We start from the raw sequence: 13,267 nt of genomic DNA on the forward strand, positions 1-13,267 counted from the left end.
AGGACCCTCCTGCCTCTTCCAGCTTCTGGTGGCTCCAGGTGTCCTTCGGCTTGTGGCCACGTCCCTCCAGTCTCTGCCTCTGTTGTCACATGGTCTTCTCCCCATGCATGTCAAACTTCCCTCTGCCTTTCTCCTATAAGGACATTGTCACTGGATTTCACAGCACGCCCGGAAAATCTAGAATGTTCTCTTCTCAAGATCCTTAACTCAATCACATCTGCAAAGATCCCTTTCCAAATAAGGTCACCTTTACAGTTTCCAGGGGTTGGGATGTGGACGGATCTTTCGGAGAGTCTCCACTCCGCTCACGACGGTGACTTCTCTGGTCATGGGAGAGTAATAATCTTCTCACCGTGGATGTTCCGTCTCTGCCATCATAGAGGAGGCAGTGGAAGGAGAAAATTAAACTTCCTAGAAAATTGAGAGGCCCAGGCAGAGGTCAGGGTGCCTCAGGGTCACACGGGACAAGAACCGTGGTCACCCTGACAAGGAAACCTTCACACTTTGGTCCACATCACATGGTCTCAGATGAACCAGATTCCCCACATGGCCTGAGATCAGGGTCTCAGTTTCTATTCCTCAAAATGATCACACATTCAGCCTCAAGTGTCTTTTAATCATTCATTAAGAAATGATGCGTTGACTAACTGAAGTTTATAAATAGAAATGCACAAAATATGTCCAAACCAATATAAATGGTGTATTTTAGAGAGGGTACATATTTATTGCTGCAAATTCACACACACACACACACACACACACACACACACACGCACACATTTTCAAAGCACTCCCTCCTGGTGGATAGAAGTTCGTGTCGACTGTGTTTGGTTTTCTTTTTGTGAAACTTCTGTACAGTAACCCAAAGAGATGGCTCTGCCTTTGGAGTGGGAACACCAAAGGGGCCGAGCATGAGAGGAGCCTTTGAGACATGAAAAGCATAGACTGAAGTTCAGGATGGGGGATTTATCCTTTCTATTCTATAGAAAATGTCCAAGCAATGTATTTGTGGGCTCCACCCCCTGAGCCTGAGCCTGAGCCGTGAGAACGTTGTGTTCTGTTCATTCCCCTTGAGATGTTTGACCAGTATAAGTTGAAACGGAGCCCAGGCCAACAGCGTCCAACTTCTGCAGTCAACTTCTCTTGTCTCGTCTTTAAGAAGACAAAGCCCCGAGTAATCCGTCCTGCTACCCAACATACAGCACAAGTGACATTTTCAGTGAGAATACATTGTCAGCTGTTTTGTCTTGCTCATTCATCGTAGTTTTGTTAGATCCTTTGTTTCTTTGATGCTCAGAATATGGCACCATTTGGCTCTAAAATCTACATTAGAAGAGCATTAATTAAAGGCAGACACATTGCAATGGAGACAGTGTTAAAATTATGCTTGAAGGTACAATGTAATTAATTTTGTACAAGAGAAACATAAAAGAGAGAATGAAACTGGAGGAAATAGCATCACAACCCACAAAATGATAATGAGAACTACAATTGTAGATCAGCCAAAATATGGAAAGACATATGGAGTAATTAGACCTGAGGGGGGGACAGGGAATCACAACAAAGGGTCACCTGCTAAGTGCTCAGGAGTCCGACGGAGAACATGTGTCTCCTGTCACCACGCACGTTTTCCTGTGGACAGGAGGGCTTGCACTAAGCCTCTGGCAGGTGGATGAAGAAAAGGGTTATGATGCGAATTTGCTAACAGCCTGGACAATGGCATTGGAGATGACTTGACTTAGAAGCAGTCCTCCTAATGAAATTATGAAGCACAGAAGACGAACACAGATGAAGTCTGCCTTCCGCCCAAGATGCGGCTGGGGCTCCTGTAATGCAATGGGGCTCATTATGCCCAGAGACGTCAACACTACAAGGATGGTTATTAGGGCAAACTCGATTTACACAGTCCAGAATGGTTCATTTGAATTTACTGCATCTGTATTTCAGTGGTGCCCTAGAGTATTGTGACTGAAAGTTACAGAAACCTCATGAAATGGAGTCTAGTAAAAAAGAGAATGAATTTATACAAAACACTCCTCCTGTGGGAATTCATCCCGTGACCCTAAATCACCATGATCATGACAACGAATCACTTGATAAGATAGCTAACAGGGACCAAAGGAGCCAAGACAGCCCCCTTTGGAACAAATGTGGACCAGCTGGCTTTTGCTTTTTGTCATATGGTTTTACTGAGCTACCATCCATGTTAGACTCTCTCATGGTTCATCTTCCACGGGGAAAGGAAAACTAAAGATATGCACTAACTGAGTTGCAAGACCACTAACGTTGGCAATCCTCACCATGCTGCATGGCACGCAGTGTCTCCTTTGGTGGAGGAGGGAAGAAGCCTGGGATGTGGCGGGCACAGGGTGGCAGCACCAGGGACCTGACCATTTTGGGGAGACAGCAGTGCTCACCTGTGTGAGTGCCTTATGGTTGTGTTAGCAGATCTCCACAGGCTGATCATGCTTAAGACAGCACCCACCGATTACATCACACTCTCCGTGGGTCTGGGGTCCAGGCACAGCTTGGCTCAGCTGGTCTCTGCTCAGGTCTCACAAGGTGGAAACCAAGGCGTGGGCTGGGCTCTCACCTGGAGGCCCAGGTGCAGTCAGATAGCGGCTGGAACCCAGCTCTGCTCACACCCCTGCATGGTGAGGGCCTGGGGAGTCCTTGTGACGCAGATCTCCCCCACCTTCCAGGGCCACGCCCCTCACTTCATTCTGAGCCCCCAGCACTGTCACCCCCGTACTCCCACCAGCGATGCACACACAATGACGTAAGCATTTTCTAAGATGATTTAGGACTTCTCCAACCATATGCTCTCAAAACTCTTCCTTCTACACAGCTGAACTCGAAAAGATCAACTTAAAAAGCAGAACACGTGACCCTTGGGCCTACAGGGGCTGATACTCTCCCCTTTGCTGAGCAAGGAGTGGGTGCGGAAGACTGGAAGGGGAAGGATGCGCAGCCCCTGCCCTCGGGAAGACCGGCTCCCCATGACGGAGAGGAAGAGAAACAAGGGGCCAAGATGTGATTGGGCAGAATACATGACAGGGAAGATTCAGGGGATCCCGGGACCTTGAAAATGGCCACCTGACCCAGGCAGGTGGGTGGAGGGGTGGGTGGGGAAAGCCCAGGGAAAGGAGGTGACATAGAAACCAAGACCTGAGAATCAAGATTCAGGTGAGGGGAAGGGATGGGGGAAGACAGGGTGCACACACAGTGGAAGGAAGGGCCCAGCAGCAGGTGACCAGGGAAGATAACCAGGTGGGATGGACTCTGGAGAAGGGGAGAGTGGATGACAGACAGCTCAGAGAGTTCAGGGGAATCTGTACCATCTGGGGCCCTGTTGGGCACCCTGAACAGGTGGGCCTTGATTCTGAAGGTCATGGACAATAGTTGAAACATAGGAATGGGAAGATTTGTGTGGAAATATAAAATAAAACCCACCAGTCTTCTCTCTCCCCTTGTCCCAGTAGCAAACCACTTTGGGGTTGCTTGGGCCCCTTCTCCAAAGCTCCAGCCAACCAAAGACGTGCCCGCTGCCCACCAGGGGGCTGGGAGGTTGAGGGGTGCCCATCCTAGAGCCCTGCAGCTGCACATACGACAGGAGTGTAGCCTCCCTGACCCTCCACCCAAGTGCCGCTTTGGCCGTCCCAAAAAGTATTCAGCGGAGACTCCAGGGCAGGAGCACAAGTCTTGTCTCTCTAGTCAAGGTTACGGTTTCGTTCTGGGCCCTGTTTCCTGTCTCATCATCACTGTTTGCTGCCAGACTAAGGGATGTTCCCACTGACCTTGTTCAGGAGGACTTCTCTTGCTTGGAACCTCCTGCCTGACAAGTGGGCAAATGTCAGACTGGTCCCCTGGGACTTTCGTGAATTCGCCTTGCCAGAGTCCATTCAAGCCACCATAGGATTTCTCAACAGTCATGTTAATTTGAAATGTAAGCAGTCCTCTTCTTTGAAGCCAATCTTTTGTCAGAGCAGAAGATCCGCGATAAAAAATGATGGGAGTGGCTTTATATGTGATGTGTGTGGGTGTGGGGTTCACTTAATTTTTTTTTCCCAGCTGGAATCTCTCAGCTACTTCCATGCATTGAAATCTACTTCTGGATGTTTGGTCTGTCATTCCTGCAAACAGAGCAGGTACCGAGCTGAAGAATCAATTCGGAAATTAAGATCTGGGCGCTGGATGTCATTGTGCTGGCCCTATATCAAAGTTCTCCTTCTTCTGCAATGAATTTCTAACGCTGAGCTAGAAGTTGCTGAAGGTCTGCAAATGGCATTCTTTAGCTTTTAACTTTCACATAAAACAGAATAAAAGATTATCGCATGTCCAAAAAAAAGATCTGGCTACTGCTTGTAATAAATTCCTGTGCTTGCTCCAGATGCAGAATTGGACGGCATGTTGTCAACTCATTCATTCTTCATGGAGCCCGTTTCTATCCGGGCTGCAGGCATTAAAAAAAGATGTCAGATATGTATACATCATATTTCTCTCTATTTATACATATGCACACCCCCAGATACATCTAAATACACTCCCACAGACACACACGTACACATACACGTATTTTCTCCATCCCAACCAACTCCTCTCTCAGTGATATCTATCCTACCGCAGACGTTGCCAGTGAAATATTTCCAGGTATGATCCGGAGTGAATCTTTTGGGTCATCTTATCTCTTTCATCTGGTCCTGAATAATTTCTTTAATAGGGAATCCATTGTCTCCTGAGACAGACCATTTGATTGTTAGTGATCTCTGTTAGAAATTCCTTTCTTACTTTGAGAAAATGTCTGTTTTTCTCTAATTTCCGCCTGTAAAAGGGTGCGTGGAACAAGGATGCCTATCTAACTGGCAATTATATGTAAGAGACTGAATGACAGAGTTCTGAAATGAGGGTAAACATTTGAACGTCATCGGCTTATCCGCAAAAATTCTAACTTTAAGAGAAAAAAGAGTCACAAAGAGTATCCTGTGCAGTGTGAAAGACAGAAGATGAAACACTAGAAAAGATCTGCCTCTGAGGGTCCACTGAAGAAAGTGGAATAAGCCAAGTAGACTGTCCCACTGAAACAAGATGGCACACTCAATGGGACAGCTGAAGAGAGTTGGCGAAGGGACTATTTATAAAGATGTGGGCAAGTGAAGGGGAGGCCTCAAGAGATGGGGAATCACCACAGGGAAGTTGGCAAACAGTGGGGGACATGTCCTGGGACAAGGCAGAGGTAGGGATGGAGAAGACTCTGCCCAGCAAGAGCCTTTGTCTTTGATCATGAAAGACACTACTGTGGCCTGGACTGAAGGGAACCAGAGGGATAATATCCACTCTCTGACCTACTCATCCCCCACTGGCTATACCCACCAGGAAGCAAGGAAGCCCGGTTGCTACAGCCCAGGGGAGTCAGCACCTGAGGTACTAGCAGGGTGGAAGAGAGATCACGTAAGAGCTGGGGTAGGAGCAGACCAAGGAAAACACAGACACATGATCATAAAGGGATTGATGGAGAAAATACTTTAAGGTAAATGCCCATGTGAAGAAATACACAGAATATTCTAGAATATTCTAGATTTACTGAGATCTCTGGGAGTCAGCCACAATTTGATAAGGAAGTCACTTTAGAAACTAATATTTTTAAGTGCCCACTATGTGCCAGTTACTTTGGGGATATGGCAGTGATAAAGAGGTGTGCGTTCCCACAGTGGGTGTCAGCCACAAATTAATGCCCTAAACCAACAAGTATGATGACAGATGGCAGAGGCCACCGGAGAAAACAGCTGGGGACACAGAGCTCCATTACACAAAGCCCAGTTTGGCTTTATTTGTAGGCTATTAAAACCAGTATCTGGAAACCAGCACTCAATGATCACACAACACAGCATTCAAGGAAGAGAGAAGAGCTAATACAAAGACTCCTGTAAGTAAATAATCTCGGGACATCTGGGAGCAAGAAAAATATCAGTGCATTCACCACTGTGTGGACATCAGGCAGAACATTAAGTTATGGGATGGGAAAGGTGAGTAGGAACAGATTAGGTAGGACTCTGGACACCAGACAAGGGACCTAGGTCCTCCCTACTCTGAGTAACCAGGGGAGGGCTTCAGGCAGCAGAGTGTCATGATTTGACACAAGTTTTTAAAAGATCATTCTATGGGTGCGTGGGTGGCTCACTCAGTTGAGAATCCAACTCTTGATCTCAGCTCAGGTCACGATCTCACATTTCATGAGTCAGAGCCCCACATGGGGCTCTGAGCTGGTGGTATGGAACCTGCTTGGGATCCTCTCTCTCCCTCTCTCTCTCTCTGCCCCTCCCCTGCTCATGCGCTCTCTCTCTCAAAATAAAAAAAAAAAAAAGGTACAAAAAAAAGATCATTCTAGCTGGCATGTGGACAAATCAGAAAGCAAGGAGATGGTTGATAAGGCTATTTCAAGAACTGAGCAAAAGATTATGGTAGCCTGGGGTCCCAGTCCTCTGGGTGGTGAAGACAGACAAGGTGTGGGTTGAGATGAGTCTGGGGAGTGATGCCAGTATGGATCGTTGATGAAATGTGGGCACTGTTAGGTTAGCGTAAGGCCGTCTGTAGAAATATGATGTGAGCGCTGTATGTAGATTTGTAAATGTAAATATCTAATACCTTGTAATAATTTATTTAGCCCACCATAGCCAAAATATTACCAGTCTAATATAAATATGCAACCAATATAAAAACTACTAATGAAATATTTTACATCCTTATCTTTTTGAAATGAAGTCTTTGAAATTCAGTGAGCATTTTAAGTTTACAGTGAAATGTGGGTCAGATTAGCTACCTTGCAAGGGCTGAGGCCACACATGGCCAGTGGCTGCTCTATGGGATGGCTCAGGGCTTGAGCGAGTGAGTGAATGCAGGTGCCGATTGCCAAGATGATAAAGACCAGGGTGGGGGTGAGCTGTGAAACCCCTCAGAAACACAAAGGGAGATGCCAAGCACAGAGTGGGGTGCACGAACCCAACGGTCCAGGGGAGACCCAGCCAACAGTTGTCCGAGTGTGGATGATACATAAAGCCATGAGACTGGACAGAAGGTACAAGAACGTACCCGGAGGAGAACACGTAGGATTGAGCTCTGGGAAAGTTCGACATTAAAAGCAGGGTTTTCACCCCCTTCCTCGGCGCCGTTGTTATTTGGGCTGAATATGTATTTGTGTGGCGGTGGGGGGGGAGGGGCAGTCCTGTGCCCTGCAGGATGTTTGCCACCATCCCTGGCCTCTCCGTCCCCAACGACAGGCCTCTCCATGACTTCCACTCCAAGATGTGACAACCAAATCAAATATGTCCCAGGCCTTGCTAAGTGCCCCCTGGGGGAAATCTGCCCCTGGTTTAGCAACTTACACGTGGACAGAGGAGAAGCCAGTGAGGTGGGAAGGGTGGGTAGGAGGGCTGGCACAGAGAGGGGACCATGTGTGTAGGGAAGGCGGTGTGCATGATGCCCTTAGGGAGGGGGGCAGTTTAGCTTCCAGATGTGACTATGAAACAGGCAAAATTAACTTGAATGATGCATTTTATTTAACCCAGTATGCAGGGATGCCGGGCATCGGGCGATGAGTCTGATAATCCCTTGGAGGACACTGGGCTGCGAGGTCAGTGAACGACTCTTTGATAAAAGAGGAATAAAATGGAGCAGAAATGTCTCCAGGGGTGAGGACGTGCCCGCACGGTTCTCTGCTCATGCGCCTCTGTCCTCGGGGGGCAAAGAGGCACCAGAGAAAAACATTCCTGATCAAAAACCTCAAATTACAGAAACACATAGAGAAGGGATTAATATTTTTTTGAAAACACGATGTCATATTTATTCCACTTTCTGTGACTTATTAAACCCCCTGCTACAGTAATTATAGCCATGTATTGTTAGAGAGGTACAAACACTGGAGGAACGCATTACTGTCGGAGATGATTATTAAAACTACGAAACTTTGCCTACAGACGAACACAGGCAGAGAAGAAAATTATTAAAACTCATTTCCAGGAGCCTGCGTGTGTCCTTGGGCTGGGTTCCAAGACAGAGCAGGAAACTGATACTCTGATAATTTTCATTTACAGCACTTTTATTAACAGCATATCTTGTCTCCACCAATTAATCGTTGCAAGGTTTTACTCCTTCTTCTGAATGCGGATTGGGTTTTGATTGTCCGCTTCTTGTGACACTTGCAACGAACGCACGGACATGTTTCTTAATCAGTTCTGCATGGCGTGTCCCTCCACAGAAACGGACTGAACTCCGAAGAGGGCAAAACAGTCCACCACACAAACTAAGGGTTGGGAGAGAAAATGCATTATTCCCACAGTAATAATGCAGTAACATGGCAGTCCCTCCCTCCGTCTGTCTCCTTGTCTCTCTGTCTCTGTCTCTTTCCTCCTCGTCTCTCTCTCTCTGTCTCTTTCCTCTCAATGAAGACTGTCTCCTTGTCTCTCTCTCTCTGTCTCTTTCCTCCTCGTCTCTCTCTCTCTATCTCTTTCCTCTCAATGAAGACTGTCTCCTTGTCTCTCTCTCTCTGTCTCTTTCCTCTCAATGAAGACTGTCTCCTTGTCTCTCTCTCTCTGTCTCTTTCCTCCTCGTCTCTCTCTCTCTGACCCTTCCTCTCAATGAAGACATTTCTAGGGAACGTCTAGGGACCTCTTACAAGCCCTTAGCAACCAACACCCTCTTTCCAGATCTGCTTATCCCACCAGGAAGAGGGACTGATGGCCACAGAGATGCGGACTTCCACCAGCACTGGGTTGGCCAGGGAGAAAGAGTCCTACTTTCAGGAAATCGAAGTGTCTGCAAGCTGAGCATCTCAGACCAGTGCATTCATCCAGGACAAGAGGGAGAAATTAAAAAAATGCTTTGCTTAATAAATGCAGTCTTTGGCCAAGTGAGACCTATCTTCTAGCCCAGAAAATTCCTGAGCCAAGAGTTAGGATTTTGCTGACTGCTCACCAAAAGGCAGAGACTTCGTCTGGATTACTCATTTGTGCATTTTGGGTGCAGGTGGAATCTTGCTGAAGTTCCTGCCCACTTAAGAGTGAGTTCCTAAAACAATGGTACTTGAAATACGCACAGGGAAATCTGGGAAGATCTGTTAAATGTGCAGTTTCTCTGGTCCAGCCAGAGCCTTACTGAGCAGGAAGCGGGGAAGGAGGGGCTGGGAGTCAGGCAGGAGCATCAGGTTCCTGCGACCACACAGATCTGAAGCACACCGGGGCAGGTCAGAAATCTAGTAATATTCAAAGCTGATGACAACATTTCTGGCTAAGAGTAGTCTTGGTTATTTCAAGCAAAGATTTTGCATCCCTCAATGCGAAGCCAGGCCTTTTAGGTAAATTCTCTATGAAAAGAGGCTGGGCACACCTATTTGAAAATACGTTAATCACTACTTTTAACATGCAGTGCCAGCCAGAACCAGGAGCCACTGGGGCGTGATTTTGCTCCCAGGACAGGAAATAAGTTGGCAGCCCCAACCCCATTTATTCAGTGGATTTAAAATGCCAGACAAGGGCTCCCTGCTTCAAATAAGAAACGTTAATACAACTGGCTCATCCCTCCATCTGGACTGTTTACAGAAAGCTGATTTTGAAGAATGGTTCCTGTTTGAAGGACTTTTCTAGGGAATGGCTGTTGTCCCAAGAATTATATTTCCAAATTAAAGACAGGTTTTTTTTTCGCCTCCTCTGCCTCATTTCTGGACAGCTGAGAGACATGGAGAAGCTAGAGATTATCATGCTCTATCAGCTTAACAGCCAAAATAATACTTTACTTATGTGGTTGTACATCAGGCTTTTAAATACGATGGCACGTCTAATAGAAATGAATAATGAATGATGTGTTTGCTTTAGTGCTGTTGATCAATTTATTTTCTGGGTTAATGGCTCGATGATTGGTAGGGAAAGAAAATGTTAGGAGGCTGGAAGGCAGCTATTTAGATGGGTAAAGTGAGGCACATGTACCTGTGGACAGTGGCCGAGGAAACTCTCCACCTATCCCCATGACTTTAGTCCCAGAAACAAACAAACAAAAAAGAATACTGAAGTGAAAGAGAGTTTGTATAATACACATAAATAACTGTTTGGGAGTCTCAGAAAATAGAATGCTTTTTAAAAAAATTCTTTTTCTTTTTACTTAGAAATTAAAAAGTACCTTTTTCTTTAGGCAATTTAATTCTAATATTGTGATAAATTATTGCGTGTTTTAGGGGTGATTTAATCTGTATATATCGAATTACTGTACACATGTCAATAAGTTATTTTGTAAGGGCTACCTGTAAATTAGAAATACATGTGTGTATGGGGCACCTGGGTGGCTCAGTTGGTTGAGCGTCTGACATTGGCTCAGGTCACGGTCTCGAAGTTTGTGAGTTTGAGCCCTGCGTTGGGCTCTGGGCTGACAGCTCGGAGTCTGGAGCCTGCTTTAGATTCTGTGTCTCCCTCTCTCTCTGCCCCTAACCCACTCGCCTTCTGTCTCTGTCTCTCTCAAAAATAAATAAACATTAAAAAAAATTTAGAAATACATGTGTGTGCGTGTGTGTGTGTGTGTGTGTGTGTGTGTGTGTGTGTGTGTGTGTAGGCATACGGATTTGGAGATCTATGCCCATTTATTCAACTTAACTCGAATTTCAGGACTAAGATTCATGCTCAGGCAACATACTCATGGAAAGACAACACATTTTTTAAGACATAAAATTCTTCTTGAATTAAAGATTTTTTTTTTAACAAGGACAAATAGAAGCAAAAAGATTATTGTAACTAGAACTTCGATTCACTAATTTTCCAATCACTGTTTTCCCAATGAACATTATCTCCCTTTGCTAGTAGCCAAAACCACCTTCCATTTCTGGAAAATCAAGGCAAAAGTACATGATAGGCTACATTTGGAGACACAAGAAAATGTCTCCTAATTTTAACAATCAAAAAGGGAAGAAGGACTTCCACTATGGTCCAGATAGAATCATAGGCACTGGACTTCCCTTCCCTTCCTGAACAGCTAGCAACAAGATAAGACACAGGACACAACACTGGTCTGCCTCTGGCCACCGGGAGGTACAGGACAGTGACCTCTAGAAACCAGCAGGTTCCCATCTCACTGCCTGGGAAGATTTTCCACCACAGCAAAAGAAGGGCAGTTAAACAGAACCTAGCGGTCTCACTGGATTGAGGCTACTGACCTCAGGGTTTACAGATGTAATGGGGTCGAAATTTGTGGGGCAAAGTTCTGGAAAGAGAGGGGAAAAGAGAGACAGCGCGTACATGAGCTCACACACTCTGGGGACTCTTGGAGGATGCCCTCAAGACTCAGTCCTGTGGTGTGGTATGTGAGGAGGTTGCTGGTGCCCCAGGAAGCACCCCCAGAAAGGTGTGACAGTCGCTGGAGCTCACTCACGGCCAGAAATAGTTTGTCTCCCCTCACACAGTGCGGAGGAATCTCCTGATCATGCCCGAGCAGTGGCAGAGATTATCCCTGGGCTTCAGTTTGCTCTGCCCTCGCCAGAGCAACACCTAAAACAAGGGGTTTGATGCTGATTCCAAGTGAGTTAACTTTGTGCCACAGGAAAGCCAGATAATATTTAAAGAAATACAGAAAATACTTTACAGCCAAAAAAATATACAGTCCACCATGTCTGGCATTCAATCAAAAATTATCAAGCATATAAAGAAACAGGAAAATATGCCCATGAGAAAGAAAGAATGAGGGAGAAGAAGGAAGGAAGGGAGGAAGGAAGGAAGGAGAAAAAGAAAGGAAGGAAGGAAGGAAGGGGGGAAGGGGGGAAGGAAGGAAGAGGGAAGGAAGGAAGGAGAAAAAGAAAGGAAGGAAGGAAGGGGGAAGGAGGGAAGGGAGAAGGGAGGAGGAAGGAAAGGGGGGAAGGGGGGAAGGGAAGGAAGGGGGAAGGGGGGAAGGAAGGAAGGAAGGAAGGAAGGAAGGAAGGAAGGAAGGAGTAGGGGGGATGGAAGGGAGGAAGGAAGGAAGGAAGTCAGGAAGGAAGGGGGGAAGGGGGAAGGGGGAAGGAAGGAAGGGGGTAAGGGGGGAAGGAAGGAAGGAAGGAAGGAAGGAAGGGAGGAAAGAAAGGAGGGGAGGGAGGAAGGAAGGAGACAAAGTAATCAACAGAAACAGACTGAGGAGGGACAGAGGTGACAGGTTGGTAGACAAGGATCCAACAAAAGCTAGGGGGATGCAAAGCAAAGACACCAGAGTCACAAGACATGTTAAAGAAATCCTCACGTGGGAGTAAAACGAGACCAGGTGGCAATGTTGGTGTAGACAAAGGAATGAAAAGCGCCTTGTGTGAGCAAATGTCATCGACTTTATATTATCATTTAATCTCTTTAAAAGATATATGTTTAACTGAACATAATAACAGCGCCATCTAGGATTTAAACACACGTAAAACGAAAGAGTTTCAAGAGCGGCAGGAAGGCTGGCGGGGGGACTGGGACACACAGCAGAATCATGTCACTGTTTCACACCTGGGATGGTCCAACTGCTGTGTAAACGCAGATGATGGTCAGTTCACAACTGTGTACTATGAGCCCTAGAGAAGTCATTGTTTAGAAAACACACATAGAGCATAAGCTAATTAAGAAGATAAAGCTGAATCATAAAACCAATCAGTTAACACAAAATAAGGCAGGAAAAGAAGGAAAACAGAAGATAAAGTTGATGGAGTTTTTCAACAAACAGCCCTGGAAGAAAAGAAAACAGAAAAAGAATCCCAAACTTGACCTCACGCCACACATAAAATTTAACGCAGAATAAAGCACAGATTGAAATAGATGAGCTAAAACGATAAGACTTAGAGATGAAAAAGAATACATAGAAGAAAAGTGTACTTACCTTGGCTGATGCAAAGATTTTCTTCAACTGGACACACAAAAAGCACACAATATAAAATAAATACTTGATAATTTGGACCTCAACAAAATTTAAAACTTTTGCTCCCTACAAGCCACTGTGAAAAAAAATCAAAATGCAAGCTGGAGACCAGAAAAAAGAAATTGAAATGACTTGTGTCCGGAATATATAAAGAATACTTAAAATGGAATAATGACAGCCCACTTTTTTTTTAATGAGCAAAAGCTTGGCCACACAGTTCAACAAAGACAGTGGCGAATGAGCGCATGGAGACAACGTGACATCATTAGTCGTCAGGGAACGGCAGCCTAAAACCGCCACATACCATCGCCCCAGAAGGGTGGAAATGGAAAGCACTGGAAGGAGGAACAGGAACTGCTGGGGGGAAGTCAAATGG

At 45.8% G+C, this 13,267-nt stretch overlaps 1 long non-coding RNA gene across 1 annotated transcript; it reads right to left on the reverse strand.

The window, feature by feature from the left end:
* Positions 1–680: 680 nt before the first annotated feature.
* On the reverse strand, positions 681–13,017 carry LOC125163027 (uncharacterized). Its single transcript, XR_007151236.1, has 2 exons — positions 12,853–13,017; positions 681–4,453 (listed from the first exon to the last, which is right to left on the reverse strand). It is a non-coding gene; the product is annotated as an uncharacterized LOC125163027 (long non-coding RNA).
* Between the last annotated feature and the right edge of the window lie 250 nt (positions 13,018–13,267).

This window comes from Prionailurus viverrinus, chromosome A3, assembly GCF_022837055.1.
Source record: "Prionailurus viverrinus isolate Anna chromosome A3, UM_Priviv_1.0, whole genome shotgun sequence".
Classification (NCBI taxonomy): Eukaryota; Metazoa; Chordata; class Mammalia; order Carnivora; family Felidae; genus Prionailurus; species Prionailurus viverrinus.